This window comes from Schistocerca nitens, chromosome 10, assembly GCF_023898315.1.
Source record: "Schistocerca nitens isolate TAMUIC-IGC-003100 chromosome 10, iqSchNite1.1, whole genome shotgun sequence".
NCBI lineage: Eukaryota > Metazoa > Arthropoda > Insecta > Orthoptera > Acrididae > Schistocerca > Schistocerca nitens.
The window spans coordinates 93,139,699-93,155,362 of record NC_064623.1 but is presented as its reverse complement, the minus strand read 5'-3'; positions in this window follow the sequence as shown (position 1 = coordinate 93,155,362).

The following is a 15,664-nucleotide window of genomic DNA, read 5'->3' as shown; positions in this document are numbered from 1 at the left end:
AAGAAGGAAATTTGACTATCCAAAAGTTTTAATTCTACGTTAGTTATGGAAAATATGGGGTGATATCGAAGGTTTCCGAAGATTTGGTCACCATGTACTTCACTGAGAAGGCAAAAAGTCTGTTGATAGCGACGTGGCGGTAGTAACGCGTACACAAGATGTAAAAGAGCAGTACACCGGAGGAGCTGTCGTTTGTATTCAGCTGATTCATGTGAAAAGGTTTCCGAGGTGATTATTGGCGCAGGACGCGAATTAACAGACTCTGAAAGTGGAATGGTAGCTGGAACTAAATGCACGGATATTCCATTTCGGAAAAGAGAACTCAATATTCCGAGATCCACAGTATCTAGAGTATGCCGAGAACAGCAAATTTCTGGTATTGCACCTCACGACGAGGCAACGCAGTTGCCTACGCCTTCACTTAAGGGGAGCCGGAGGTGCCTATGTTGCCCATGTTAAAATCACTAAGTTTGAGGAACATTTATGAATAAACTACCAAACAGAAAAATTTGAATTTTTTTTACATATAGAGTGGTTTAGTATTGCAGTTATGACAGAGGGATTTTGGAGTATCTTTTCTAGTTTCCTTCCAATTATTTTTTTTATTAATGACCCAAATTTTTTTAGAAATAATTGCTTTATAATTAAACTGAAATGAAACTACTGAACATATTGCCAAATGGCTGTGTTAAAATGTAAGTTTGACCACTAGGAGTGCTGTATAAAAATTTCATGTCTCTAGCTTGAGTGGATTTTGAGAAAATGCAGCTTATATTCGAAAAATTCTAATTTACGCGAAATGGCTATCGAAGTTTCTCAATACATTCCTGCACTATAGGATGGATTATCAGGGTCTTCTTCTTCATCCTCCAAAAGCTTCCTCTTCTGTCTTCTTTTCTGGCCTGTTGTTCGATCATACTTCATATGCCTTTCTCTTCTTTCTGCTCCTCTTATCCTTTCTCTGTCAATATTTCTGAGTGCTCGTACAGTGTTCACCCCAGCTGTAAATCCTAATGCCTTCAGAACTTCACACTTCACACTGTTCCCTTGGTTGTAGGTTGCTATTGCATCATAAATGCCAAAGTGCAGTGTTTTTATGCTTACAAACACCCTTTTAGGAATCACCATCCAGATCAAATTGTTTACGCTCTCATTAGGATTCTGCGTCTTTCCGTGTAGACATTTGTGTAACAATTCTGGCTGTGCTAAGTCATGAAAAATTGGTTTTATTTTTCCCTCCTGATTCTTGTACATACTGCATATTACCCGCTTTACACGAAAAGTATAATAGTACCAACAACAGGCGCAACACTGAACTAATTCGAAACGGTAAACAGACGATGTTCCGCGCTCTTATTCATTTTAGTATCGCAACTTGGTATTAGTGTTAATTTTCTTTTCCCTACGTTCTTCCTGTTCTTATATACACGGTTACTAAAACGTGGCATCGTAACCAGAACAAAAGTGTACGACAATATTAAATGGAGCAAGATGTTCGAAATTCTGAGGAAAATAGGAGTAAGCTGTAAGGAAATACGGGTAATATTTGTCACAGAAAACAATGTAGCCAACCCTTGCACACTCGCTGTATGCGTAACATAAGGTGCTGTATGCGTAACAGGCCGAGAAAATCCCAAGCAGTTCGCCCGGAAGTCACGAGAGGGTGTTAGATGCATTCAGCGGCCGCCCATTTCCTCTGCAGGCGTGGGGGAAAATGGTAATAACTCCACTTCTAGGGCGAGTAGAACAATAATTCAAAGTTTACATTAAAGAGGAATGTTCCAATTAATTTTCGGTAGCAAAAAAAAATCGTAATTTTTTGGATTTGACCACCTCCGGCTCCCCTTAACAACCGAGAGCAGCGCCGTTTGCGTAGAGTTGTCAGTGGTAACAGACAAGCAGCACTGCGGGAAACAGCCGCAGAAATCGATGTGGGACGTACGACGAACGTATCCGTTACGACAGTGCGGACAGATCTGGCATTAATGGGCTATGACATCATCGACCGACGAGAATGATTACGTAACATTACGACACCGTCTGCAGCGCATCTCCTAGGCTTGTGATTATATCGGTTGGACCTTAGACGACAGGAAAACCGCGGCCTGGTCAGATGAGCCCGAATTTCATTTGGTAAGAGCTGATGGTAGGGTTCGAGTGCGTCGCAGACTCCACGAAGGGCCAAGGTTGTCAACAGGGCACTGTGCAAGCTGCTGGTGTCTCACAAGGGAACCTCCCCATCGCACCCCCCTCAGATTTAGTTATAAGTTGGCACAGGGATAGGCCTTGAAAAACTGAACACAGATCAATCGAGAAAACAGGAAGAAGTTGTGTGGAACTATGAAAAAAATAAGCAACATATACAAACTGAGTAGTCCATGCGCAAGATAGGCAACATAAAGGAGAGTGTCAGCTGACGAGCGCCGTGGTCCCGTGATTAGCGTGAGCAGCTGCGAAACGAGAGGTCCTTGGTTGAGATCTTCTCTTGGATGAAAGTTTTAATTTTTTATTTTCAGATAATTATCGAAGTTCAGGCACTCACACATAATCAACTTCGCTCTCCAAAATTCCAGGACATGTTCAGATTTGCTTGGACGGTCTACGCACGGAAACATTTGAAAACGTAAAAAACTTATGTTTTGACAGAGCACAGGGAAAACTGTGCGACTCTGAAACTGTTGCATTCATTTGATGCAGTTTATGTGACAAACTCTTATGTTTTCATCACTTTTTTTGGAGTGATTATCACATCCACAAGAAAACCTAAATCGGGCAAGGTAGAAGAATCTTTTTACCCATTCGCCAAGTGTGCAAGTTAGGTGGATCGACAACATATTCCTGTCATGTGACGCACATGCCGTCACCAGTGTCGTAAAGAATATATCATACGTGTTTTCCTGTGGAGGAATCGGTTGACCTATGACCTTGCGATCAAATGTTCTCGGTTCCTATTGGAGAGGTACGTCCTTTCGTCTACTAATCGCACGGTTTTGCGGTGCGGTCGCAAAACACAGACACTAAACTTATTACAGTGAACAGAGACGTCAATGAATGAACGGACAGATCGTAACTTTGCGAAAATAAAGAAAGTAAAATTTTCACTCGAGGGAGGATTCGAACCAAGGACCTGTCGCTCCGCAGTTGCTGACTCTAACCACGAGACCACGGCGCCCGTCAGCTCTTATTGACACATGGACTACTCAGTTTGTATATTTTGCTTATTTTTTCATAGTTCCACACAACTTCTTCCTGTTTTCTCGATTGATCTGTGTTCAGTTTTTCAAGACCTATCCACCGTGTCAATTTATAACCAAATCTGAGGGGGGTGCGATGGGGAGGTTCCCTTGTCAGTAACGGTGTGCGCTGTGTTCACACGCAATGGACTGGGCGCTCTGGTCCAACTAAATCGATTATTGGATGCAGATTGCTATGTTCGGACTTCATGTTCCCAAAGAACGACGGAATTTTTGTAGTTGACAGTCATGTCACCAGGTTTTAATTGTTCTCGACTGGTTTGAAGAACAAAAAAAAAAAAATGGTTCAAATGGCTCTGAGCACTATGGGACTTAACATCTGTGGTCATCAGTCCCCTAGAACTTAGAACTACTTAAACCTAATCAACCTAAGGACATCACACACATCCATGCCCGAGGCAGGATTCGAACCTGCGACCGTAGCAGTCCCGCGGTTCCGGACTGAGCGCCTAGAACCGCCAGACCACCGCGGCCGGCTATTTGAAGAACATTCTTAACAATTCGAGAGAATGATTTGGGGACCCGTATGGCCCGACACGAAACCCATCAAACATTTATGGGACATAGAGAGGTCAGTTTGTGCACAAGATCGTGCAGCTGCACAATTTTCGCACTTATGGACGGCTATAGACGCAGCAAGACTAAAGAAAAACTGAGGCACGTTCATGGATTTGTCGATCTGGTAAAAGCGTTCGACAATGTAAATTGGTGTAAGATGATCGAAATTCTGAGAAAAATAGGTATGAGCTATAGAGAGGGACGGGTAACGTACAACATGTACAAGATCCAGGAGGGAATAATAAGAGCGGACGATCTAGAGCGAAGCGCTCGAATTAAAAAGAGTGTAAGACAGGGATGTAGTCTTTTCCCCCATTCTGTTCAACCTGTACATCGAAGAAGCAATGATGGAAATAAAAGAAAGGTTCAGGAGTGGAATTAAAATACAAGGTGAAAGGATATTAGTGATACGATTCGCTGATGACATTGCTATCCTGAACGAAAGTAAAGAAGAACTACATGATTTGCTGAATGTAATGTACAATCTTATTAGTACAGAACATGGACTGAGAGTAAATCGGAGAAAGACGAAAGAAAAGAGAAAAAAAAGGAAATTTGTTGAAAGTTTCTGTGGGGCCAAACTGCTGAGGTCATCGGTCTTAAAACTTACGAACTACTTAATCTAACTCAAACTAACTTCCGCTAAGGACAACACACACACCCATGCCCGAGGGAGGACACGAACCTCCCACTGGGACAGCCACGCGAACCGTGACAAGGCACCTCAGACCGGCTACCCCAGGCGGCTGTAAAGAGAAATAGCAGAAATGAGAACAGCGCGAAAATTAACATCAGGATTGATAGTCACAAAGTAGATGAAGTTAAGGAATTCAATTACCTAGGCAGCAAAATAACCAATGATGGACGGAGCAAGGAGCACATCAAAATGAAACTAGGACTGGCAAGAATGGGCATTCCTGATCAAGAGAAGTCTGCAAGTATCAACCACAGGCCTTAATTTGAGGAAGAAATTTCTGAGAATGTACGTTTTGAGTACAGCATTATCTGGTCGTGAAACAAGGACTGTGGGAAAACCGGAAGAGAAGAGAGTCGAAGCTTTTGAGATGTGATGCTACAGACGAATGTTGAAAATTAGATGGACTGATAGGGTGTCCCAGCTATCTTGTCCACCCAAAATATCTCTGGAACAATAACAGCTATTGGAAAACGACTTTCACCAGTATCAATGTAGGGCTGGGGCCCTTGAATGTACATATTTGGAAACATTCTAAAACGAAAGCATATGTGTTTTTTAATACAAACTTATGTTTTTTTAAATGGACCTCCTATATTTTTTCTTCAGCAATCCATAGCATGACAAAGCACATACACAATGGCGTTGATTGCATCGCAATATTCCCACTACATCCCGAGATATTAAGACGCGAAGTTGACGCTTGAAACACCCGACATGCGCTGCTAGCGCACGTCCTGAGGCTCAGGCGTGAACCCCATGCTGCCTGTAACCGCAATGTGATTGACATGTGTAATCACACCTCCATACTTATCAAGAGGTCCGAAAGAACGGTAAAACTTTTAGTCTACTTGCTCGTTTTACTAAAACCATCAACATGAATTTTACTATTACGAGTGAATGATTAACTGTCACTTGCGCTAGATCTACAGTAAAGTAAAGTTTTAACGTTGAACGGCATTACCTTTTTAGTAACGGATTAACGATAAGCGAAGTTAACTTTGTGACTAACGTTGCGGTACACAGATATGTTACAGAACCGCATCACCCCTAGCCTATGGGATAAATACCTGCTGGAATGTACGACGTTAATGCAGGATGGCAGCAGACCGTATTATTCGTTTCGGACCTCTTGATAAGTATGGAAGTGTGATTACGCATGTCAATCACATCGCGATTACGGGCAGCATGGGGTTCACGCCTGAGCCTCAGGACGTGCGCTAGCAGCGCATGTCGGGTGTTTCAAGCGTCAACTTCGCGTCTTAATATCTCGGGATGTAATAGGATATTGCGATGCAATCAACGCCATTGTGTATGTGCTTTGTCATGCTATGGATTGCTGAAGAAAAAATATAGGAGGTCCATTTAAAAAAACATATGTTTGTGTTAAAAAACACATATGCTTATCGTTTTAGAATGTTTCCAAATATGTACATTCATGGGCCCCAGCCCTACATTGATACCGGTGAAAGTCGTTTTCCAATAACTGTTATTGTTCAAGAGATATTTTGGGTGGACAAGATACCTGGGACACCATATACAGGGTGATTCAAAAATGCATGTAAATATTTCAAGGGTGTATTTGTGAGGTAAATATAAGACAAAAATGTTCTATACAATTTTTTCCATACTTGGCTTATTACAGAGTTATGAACAAAACAGGATAATACATTCAATACAACGTAAGGTATTTAATTCCCAGAGTTCACAGTTTAATTACAGTGCATTTGGACTAACAACGCAAACTGATAAATAAACGTGACGTAACAAACTGAAACAATTCCTCGCGAACACTGTATTAATTTAGGTCCTGTTGATTGAACTACAGCAATGCACAATAACTAAGGAAAATTGAAGCATTTTACAGACTGTACTGTACTGTACTGTATTTGCACAAATCTTAATGCAATGCATGTTCAAAATGCTGTCCCTGAACTTGCAGACAGACCCGTGCTCGTCGCATCAATGATCTCTGCACATTACACAGTCCGTTCAACTCTCCACGAATAATTTCACAACCACCTTCAATTCTTTGTTGTAGCACTTCTCTGTTCGGTACTGCAGAAGAATACACCAATGTCTTTAGTCGGCCCCATAAATAAAAGTCTAAAGGGTTCAGGTCAGGTGATCTGGCTGGCCAAGCAATTGGTCCTCCGCGACCTATCCATCGATGTGGATACGCAGAATTGAGGTACGCCCTTACGTTGCGGCTGTAATGGGCGGGAGCACCATCGTGCATAAACCACATGGTGGCTCGTGTTGCAAGAGGGACATCCTGTAACAATCCAGGCAATTCTCCCTCCAAAAATTCGCAGTACGCGTGCCCATTCAGCCTTGGAGGCAGAACATGAGGTCCGAGTAAGTAATTCCCCACAATACCACACCAAATGTTAATGGAGAATTGATGTTGATATCCACGCACAACTCTCGCGCCAGGATTCTCGACAGCCCACTGGTGCATATTATGCGAATTGATTACACCCGCACGAGTAAACATGGCCTCATCTGTGAATAATATCCGCCGAATGAACATTGGATCATTCAAATGACGCTCTTGCAACCACTGGCAGAATTGCTGACGGCGAGGATAGTCTTCAGGTGTCAATTCGTGCACTTTTTGCAGGTGAAATGGATGCAACTGTTGTCTCCGAAGCAGCCGCCATACAGTAGATTGTGGAAGTCGTACAGCTGCACTAATTTGTCTCGTACTGATAGATGGATCTTGGTCTACCAGGTCCAAAACATGTTCCTCGACGTTCACTGCATGCTCAAGTGGTCGACCTGAATGTGGCCCAGGACGAATGCCATACTCCCGCATACGTCTGTCCACAGATACAAACGTCTGATGACTTGGTAACCGTCTTCCTGGAAACAGCTCACTGTACCTTCGTCTTGCTGCAAGTGCATTTCCATCTGCTGCACCATACACAAGGTGCATATCAGCATACTCACTGTTTGAGTACATCATGTGCACGAAACCTTTAGCCTTCCGACGATGAATGAACGACAGGACGTACTTTTCCGTTACCAACAACATCAGCGCCATCTTCCGTACAGTAGGAGTAAACATCACGTGCAAACAAAAACAAACACTATTCATGCAGTTTCGAATCAACTGTTGGGAGATACGTATGTGAATTACGTACCAGAATATGGCATCCTGCTGCTTGCACTGCCGTCGTTTTGATACGGACATGACTTTCGTATTTAACGATAACTCTGGAATTAAACGTTTATGGACAAACATTTATAGAACATTTTTGTCTTATATTTACCTCACAAATACACCCTTAAAATATTTACATGCATTTTTGAATCACCCTGTATATATATATATATATATATATATATATATATATATATATATATATATATATATATGGTGGTCCATTGATAGTGAACGGGCCAAATATCTCACGAAATAAGCATCAAACGAAAAAACTACAAAGAACGAAACTCGTCTAACTTGAAGGGGGAAACCAGATGACGCTATGATTGACCCGCTAGACGGCGCTGACATAGGTGAAACGGATATCAACTGGTTTTTTTTTTAAAAGGAACCCCCATTTTTTAAAACATATTCGTGTAGTACGTAAAGAAATATGAATGTTTTAGTTGGTCCACTTTTTTCACTTTGTGATAAATGGCGCTGTCATAATCACAAACGTATAAGTACGTGGTATCACGTAACATTCCGCCAGTGCGGACGGTATTTGCTTCGTGATACATTACCCCTGTTAAAATTGACCGTTTACCAATTGCGGAAAATGTCGATATCGTGTTGATGTATGGCGATTGTGATCAAAATGCCCAACGGGCGTGAGCTATGTATGCTGCTCGGTATCCTGAAAGACATCATCCACGTGTCCGGACCGTTCGCCGTATAGTTACGTTATTTAAGGAAATAGGAAGTGTTCAGCCACATGTGAAACGTCAATCACGACGGGCAACAAATGATGATGCCCAAGTAGATATTTTAGCTGCTGTCGCGGCTAATCCGCACATCAGTAGCAGGCAAATTGCCCTAGAATTGGGAATCTCAAAAACGTTGGTGTTGAGAATGCGGGGCCGGCCGCGGTGGTCTCGCGGTTCTAGGCGCGCAGTCCGGAACCGCGCGAATGCTACGGTCGCAGGTTCGAATCCTGCCTCGGGCATGGATGTGTGTGATGTCCTAGGTTAGTTAGGTTTAAGTAGTTCTAAGTTCTAGGGGACTGGTGACCTAAGATGTTAAGTCCCATAGTGCTCAGAGCCATTTGAACCATTTTTGTTGATAATGCTACATCAACATCGATTGCACCAGTACCATATTTCTATGCACCAGGAATTGCATGGCGACGACTTTGAACGTCGTGTACAGTTCTGCCACTGGGCACAAGAGAAATTACGGGACGATGACAGATTTTTTGCACGCCTTCTATTTAGCGACGAAGCGTCATTCACCAACTGCGGTAACGTAAACTGGCATAATATGCACTATTGGGCAACGGAAAATCCACGATGGCTGCGACAAGTGGAACATCAGCGACCTTGACGGATTAATGTATGGTGCGGCATTATGGGAGGAAGGATAATGGGCCCCATTTTCTCGATAACAATCTAAATGGTGCCATGTATGTTGATTTCCTACGTAATGTTCTACCGATGTTACTACAAGATGTTTCACTGCATGACAGAATGGCGATGTACTTTCAACATGATGGATGTCCGGCACATAGCTCGCGTGCCGTTGAAGCCGTATTGAAAAGTATATTTCATGACAGGTGGATTGGTCGTTGAAGCACCATACCATGGCCCGCACGTTCACCGGATCTGACGTCCCCGGATTTCTTTCTGCGGGGAAAGTTGAAGGATATTTGCTATCGTGTTCCAGCGACAACGCCTGACAACATGCGTCAGCGCATTGTCAATGCATGTGCGAACATTACGGAAGGCGAACTACTCGCTGTTGAGAGGAATGTCATTACACGTATTGCCAAATGCATTGAGGTTGACGGATATCATTTCGAGCATTTATTGCATTACTGTGATATTTACAGGTAATCACGCTGTAACAGCATGCGTTCTCAAAAATTAAAAGGTCACAATGGTACACGTATCACTTTGGAACAACCGACATAAAATTTCCAAACGTACCTACGTTCTGTATTTTAATTTATAAAACCTACCTGTAACCGACTGTTCGTCTAAAAATGTGAGCCATATGTTTGTGACTATTACAGCGCCATCTACCACAAAGCGAAAGCAGTGGTCCAACTAAAACATTTATATTTCTTTACGTACTACACGAATATGTAATAAAAATGGGGGTTCCTTTTTCTTTAAAAAAAACGCAGTTGATATCCGTTTGACGTGTGGCAGCGCCATCTAGCGGGCCAACAGCTAGCTGAAAAAGCTGTCCACATCGAGGTATATCAACAACACCTGTCAGAGCTGAGGTTTTCAGTTAGTCATCATTTATTCCAGGGAAAAGCTGCACGGTCATCAACAGTAACTGTTCTTTCGAGAACAAGTTACTTTCTTCGTATATAAAGCTGTTTCTTGATTTCAGCCTCGGATGCGCGGACTGGCGACCATATAGTGGATGGGCTTCCTTCGTTGTGGCCTTATTTTTCTCATATCTGGCAGCTACCTCACGTCTGATTTCAGGAGGAGCTGTGCCAGCGAGGCAATGGAATTTGTCCACAGGAGTAGGTCTTAAGCAACCCGTGATAATTCGGCAAGACTAATTTAGAGCCACATCTGCGTTTCTGGCATGACTGAACTTGTGCCATACAGAGCATGCATATTCAGCAGTAGAATAACATAGATCAAGCGCGCTTCAGCGCACAGCGAATGGATTAGCACCCCATGATGTACCTGTCAATTTTCGCACTATGGTATTTCTGGCTGCCACTTCCTGTTTGGTGTTTGGGCAATGATCTTCATATGCTAGCGCGCGATCCAGAGTTACTCCAAGATATTTGGGAGTAGGATTATGTTTGAGTACGATGCCTCCCAAGGATATATTTAAGGATCTATTTGCCTGTTTATTCTTCAGATGCAAAGCACAGGTCAGAGTCTTGGCAGGATTAGATTTCAAGTAATTCCCATGATAGTAAACAATGAATTCCTCCAAAGATTTTGATAGCGTATCTTCTACAGTCTCAAAACAGACAGCCTGAGTAATGATAGCGCAGCCATCAGCATAAATAAAGCTTCGAGTTCCTTCAGGGATAGGTTGATCGTTGGTATAGATGTTGAATAATAGCGGCGCAAGCACGCTGCCTTGTAGTAACCCATTTTTCTGAGTTATCCATCTACACTACTGACTATTAAAATTGCTACACCACGAATATGACGTGCTACAATCGCGAAATTTAACCGACAGGAAGAAGATGCTGTGATATGCAAATGATTAGCTTCTCAGAGAATTCACACAAGGTTGGCTCCGGTGGCGACACCTACAACGTGCTGACATGAGGAAGGTTTCCAACCGATTTCTCATACACAAACAGCAGTTGACCGGCGTTGCCTGGTGAAACGTTGTTGTGATGCCTCGTGTAAGGAGGACAAATGCGAAGCGTCACGTTTCCGACTTTAACAAAGGTCGGATTGTAGCCTATCGCGATTGCGGTTTATCGTATCGCGAGATTGCTGCTCCCGTTGGTCGAGATCCAATGACTGTTGGCAGAATATGGAATCGATGGCTTTAGCAGGGTAATACGGAACGCCGTTCTGGATCCCAACGGCCTCATATCACTAGCAGTCGAGATGACAGGCATCTAATCCGCATGGCTGTAACGGATCGTGCAGCCACGTCTCGATCCCTGAGTAAACAGATGGGGACGTTTGCAAGATAACAATCATCTGCACGAACTGTTCGACGACGCTTGCAGCAGCATGGACTATCAGCTCGGAAACCATGGCTGCAGTTACCCTTGATGCTGCATCACAGACAGGAGCGCCTGCGATGGTGTACTCAACGACGAATCTGGGTGCACGAATGACAAAACGTAATTTTTTCAGATGAATCCGGGTTCTGTTTACAGCATCACGATGGTCGCATCCGTGTTTGGCGACATCGCGGTGAACGCACATTGGAAGCGTGTATTCGTCATCGCCATACTGGCATATCACCCAGCGTGATGGTATAGGGTGCCATTGGTTACACGTCTCGGTCACCTCTTGTTCGCATTGACGGTACTTTGAACAGTGGACGTTACATTTCAGATGTGTTACGACCCGTGGCTCTACCTTTCATTCGATCTGTGCGAAACCCTACGTTTCAGCAGGACAATGCACGACCGCATGTAGCAGGTCTTGTACGGGCCTTTCCGGATACAGAAAATGTTCGACTGCTGCCGTGGCCAGTACATTCTCCAGATCTCTCACCAACTGAAAACGTCTGGTCAATGGTGGCCGAGCAACTGGCTCGTCACAATACGCCAGTCACTACTCTTGATGAACTGTGGTACCGTGTTGAAGCTGCATGGGCAGCTGTACCTGTACACGCCATCCAAGCTCTGTCTGACTCAGTGCCCAGGCGTATCAAGGCCGTTATTACGGCCAGAGATGGTTGTTCTGGGTGCTGATATCTCAGGATCTATACACGCAAATTGCGTGAAAATGTAATAATGTGTCAGTTCTAATATAATATATTTGTCCAATGAATACCCGTTTATCATCTGCATTTCTTCTTTGTGTAGCAATTTTAATGGCCAGTAGTGTACTTTTCTTACCCTGAAGACCCACAAAAAAATCTACGGTTCTGGAGAATGTCCTCTTTAGGACGAGTGTTGACTATGATATCCGTGAATATCGAAGGACGTATGTTGCAAGTGCTACTCTGAGATGAAGAGATTGGCACAGGAGTGGAGTTCGTGGCGGGCTGCATCAAATCAGTCAAAAGATTGATGAACCCAGCAAAAAAAAAAAAAAAAAAAAAAAAAGAGGCAGCACGGCTCAAAATTTCTACAGGGACTTCCAACGACGTGGATACCTTAGGGGTTGCGAAGCAACTCAAATCGTTTCATACGGGCAAGTCTTCAGGTCCAGATTGTATATCGATTAGGTTCCTTCCAGATTACGATGATACAATAGCTCCCTACTTAGCAATCATATACAACCACTCGCTCACCGATAGATCTGTACCTACAGATTTGAAAATTGCGCAGGTCGCACCAGTGCTTAAGAAGGGTAGCAGGAGTATTCCATCGAACTACAGACCTATATCATTGACGTCGGTTTGCAGTAGGGTTTTGGAGCATATATTGTATTCAAACATTATGAATCACCTCGAAGGGAACGATCTATTGGTACGTAATCAGCATGGTTTCAGAAAACATCGTTCTTGTGCAACGCAGCTAGCTCTTTATTCGCACGAAGTAATGGCCGATATCGACGGGGGATCTGAAGTTGATTCCGTATTTCTAGATTTCCGAAAAGCTTTTGACAGCGTTCCTCACAAGCGACTTCTAATCAAGCTGCAGGCCTACAGGGTATCGTCTCCGTTGTGCGACTGGATTCATGATTTCCTGTCAGGAAGGTCGCAGTTCGTAGTAATAGACGGCTAATCATCGAGTAAAACTGAAGTGATATCAGGTGTTCCCCAGGGAAGCGTCCTCGGACCTCTGCTGTTCCTGATCTATATAAATGACCTGGGTGACAATCTGAGCAGTTCTCTTAGGTTGTTCGCAGATGATGCTGTAATTTACCGTCTAGTAAGGTCATCCGAAGACCAGTATCAGTTGGAAAGCGATTTAGAAAAGATTGCTGTATGGTGTGGCAGGTGGCAGTTGACGCTAAATAACGAAAAGTGTGAGGTGATCCACATGAGTTCCGAAAGAAATCCGTTGGAATTCGGTTACTCGATAAATAGTACAATTCTCAAAGCTGTCAATTCAACTAAGTACCTGGGTGTCAAAATTACGAAGAACTTCAGTTGGAAAGAACACACAGATAATATTGTATGGAAGGGGAGTCAAAGGTTGCGTTTCATTGGCAGGACACTTAGAAGATGCAACAATTCCACTAAAGAGACGGCTTACACTACACTGTTTCGTCCTCTGTTAGAATATTGCTGCGCGGTGTGGGATCCTTAGCAGGTGGGATTGACGGAGGACATCGAAAGGGTGCAAAAAAGGGCAGCTCGTTTTGTATTATCACGTAATAGGGGAGAGAGTGTGGCAGATATGATACGCGAGTTGGGATGGAAGTCATTAAAGCAAAGACGTTTTTCGTCGCGGCGAGATCTATTTACGAAATTTCACTCACCAACTTCCTCTTCCGAATGCGAAAATATGTTGTTGAGCCCAACCTACATAGGTAGGAACGATCATCAAAATAAAATAAGAGAAATCAGAGCTCGAACAGAAAGGTTCAAGTGTTCGTTTTTCCCGCGCGCTGTTCGGGAGTGGAATGGTAGAGAGATAGTATGATTGTGGTTCGATGAACCCTCTGCCAAGCACTGAAATGTGAATTGCAGAGTAATCATGTAGATTTGCATGTAGATGTATCTCATGGCTTTTGTCGCCTCAGTGTGTGTCAGTATTACTTCAAATTGTGTGTGGCTGGGAGATTCACGAAGGAATGGGATCGGCGCTGGTGGTTGTGGAGCGTGGCCCGCGGCAGACAGAGCGGCTCTTCCTTCTTTTTCTGTCGCAGGCTCAAGGCCGCGACCTCGCGCTGGGGCAGCTGCGCGTGGCGGTGGGAAATGGCGGAGCGCAATGATACCAGAGCTGGCGGCGGCGAGTTCACAGCGGAATGCCGCGCGCCTGGGCAGCGCACAGTCCGAGGAATGGAGAGGGCCCCACGTAATTGCTGGGCAGCCGGGGGAAAGAGAGAGACAGAGAGAGAGAGAGAGAAGTAAAAAACAAATGCGGATCGTATGGCTGGGAAAAATCGCTAAACGCGTCGACCGGGTGGCCAGCAAGGCTTTTCGCCGCGGGCAGTCGTCTTGGGAGTCGGCTGTGTTCTGTGTCGGTGGGCACTAAAGTATTCCGCTGTGCCTGTCAGGTACTAAGGCATCCGAGCTCTACCTTACGTAGTAGGGCAGCCTCAGATCTACCTCTTTGAAATGACAACCCAATCTAGCCAGAGTATTCTTTTTGTTTGCATTTAATTTTAACTATTATAATATAATAATTATAATGTTATATATAATATAATAATGATGTAATAATTATTATTATAGAATAGAAGTTACAGCTATATAATAGTTATACACTTCTTATTTGAACACTTTTTTTAAAATGATCATTACGTCTAGAAGGACTTCAACTGTTTACAGGTTGGTCCATTGATCGCCACCGAAATAAGCGTCAAACGAAAAAATTACAAAGAACGGAACTTGTCTAGCTTGAAGGGGGAAACCAGATGGCGCTACGGTTGGCCAGTTAGATGGCGCTGCTATAGGTCAAACGGATATCAATTGCGTTTTCTTAAATAGGAACCCCCATTTTTTATTACGTATTCGTGTAGTACGTAAAGAAATATGAATGTTTTAGTTGGACCATTTTTTTTCGCTGTGTGATAGATGGCGCTGTAATAGTCACAAACATATGGCTCACAATTTTAGACGAACAGTTGGTAACAGGTAGGTTTTTAAATTAAAATACAGAACGTAGGTACGTTTGAACATTTTATTTCGGTTGTTCCAATGTGATACATGTACCTTTGTGAACTTACCAGTTCTGAGAACGCAAGCTGTCACAGAGTGATTACCTGTAAATACCACATTAATACAATAAATGCTCAAAATGATGTCGTTCAACCTCAATGCATTTGTCAATAAGTGTAATGACATTCCTCTCAACGACGAGTAGTTCGCCTTCCGTAATGTTCGCACATACATTGACAATGCGCTGACGCATGTTGTCGGCCGGCCGAAGTGGCCGTGCGGTTAAAGGCGCTGCAGTCTGGAACCGCAAGACCGCTACGGTCGCAGGTTCGAATCCTGCCTCGGGCATGGATGTTTGTGATGTCCTTAGGTTAGTTAGGTTTAACTAGTTCTAAGTTCTAGGGGACTAATGACCTCAGCAGTTGAGTCCCATAGAGCCATTTGAACCATTTGAACGCATGTTGTCAGTGGATCACGATAGCAAATATCCTTCAACTTTCGCTACAGAAAGAAATCCGGGGACGTCAGATCCGGTGAACGTGCGGGCCATGGTATGGTGCT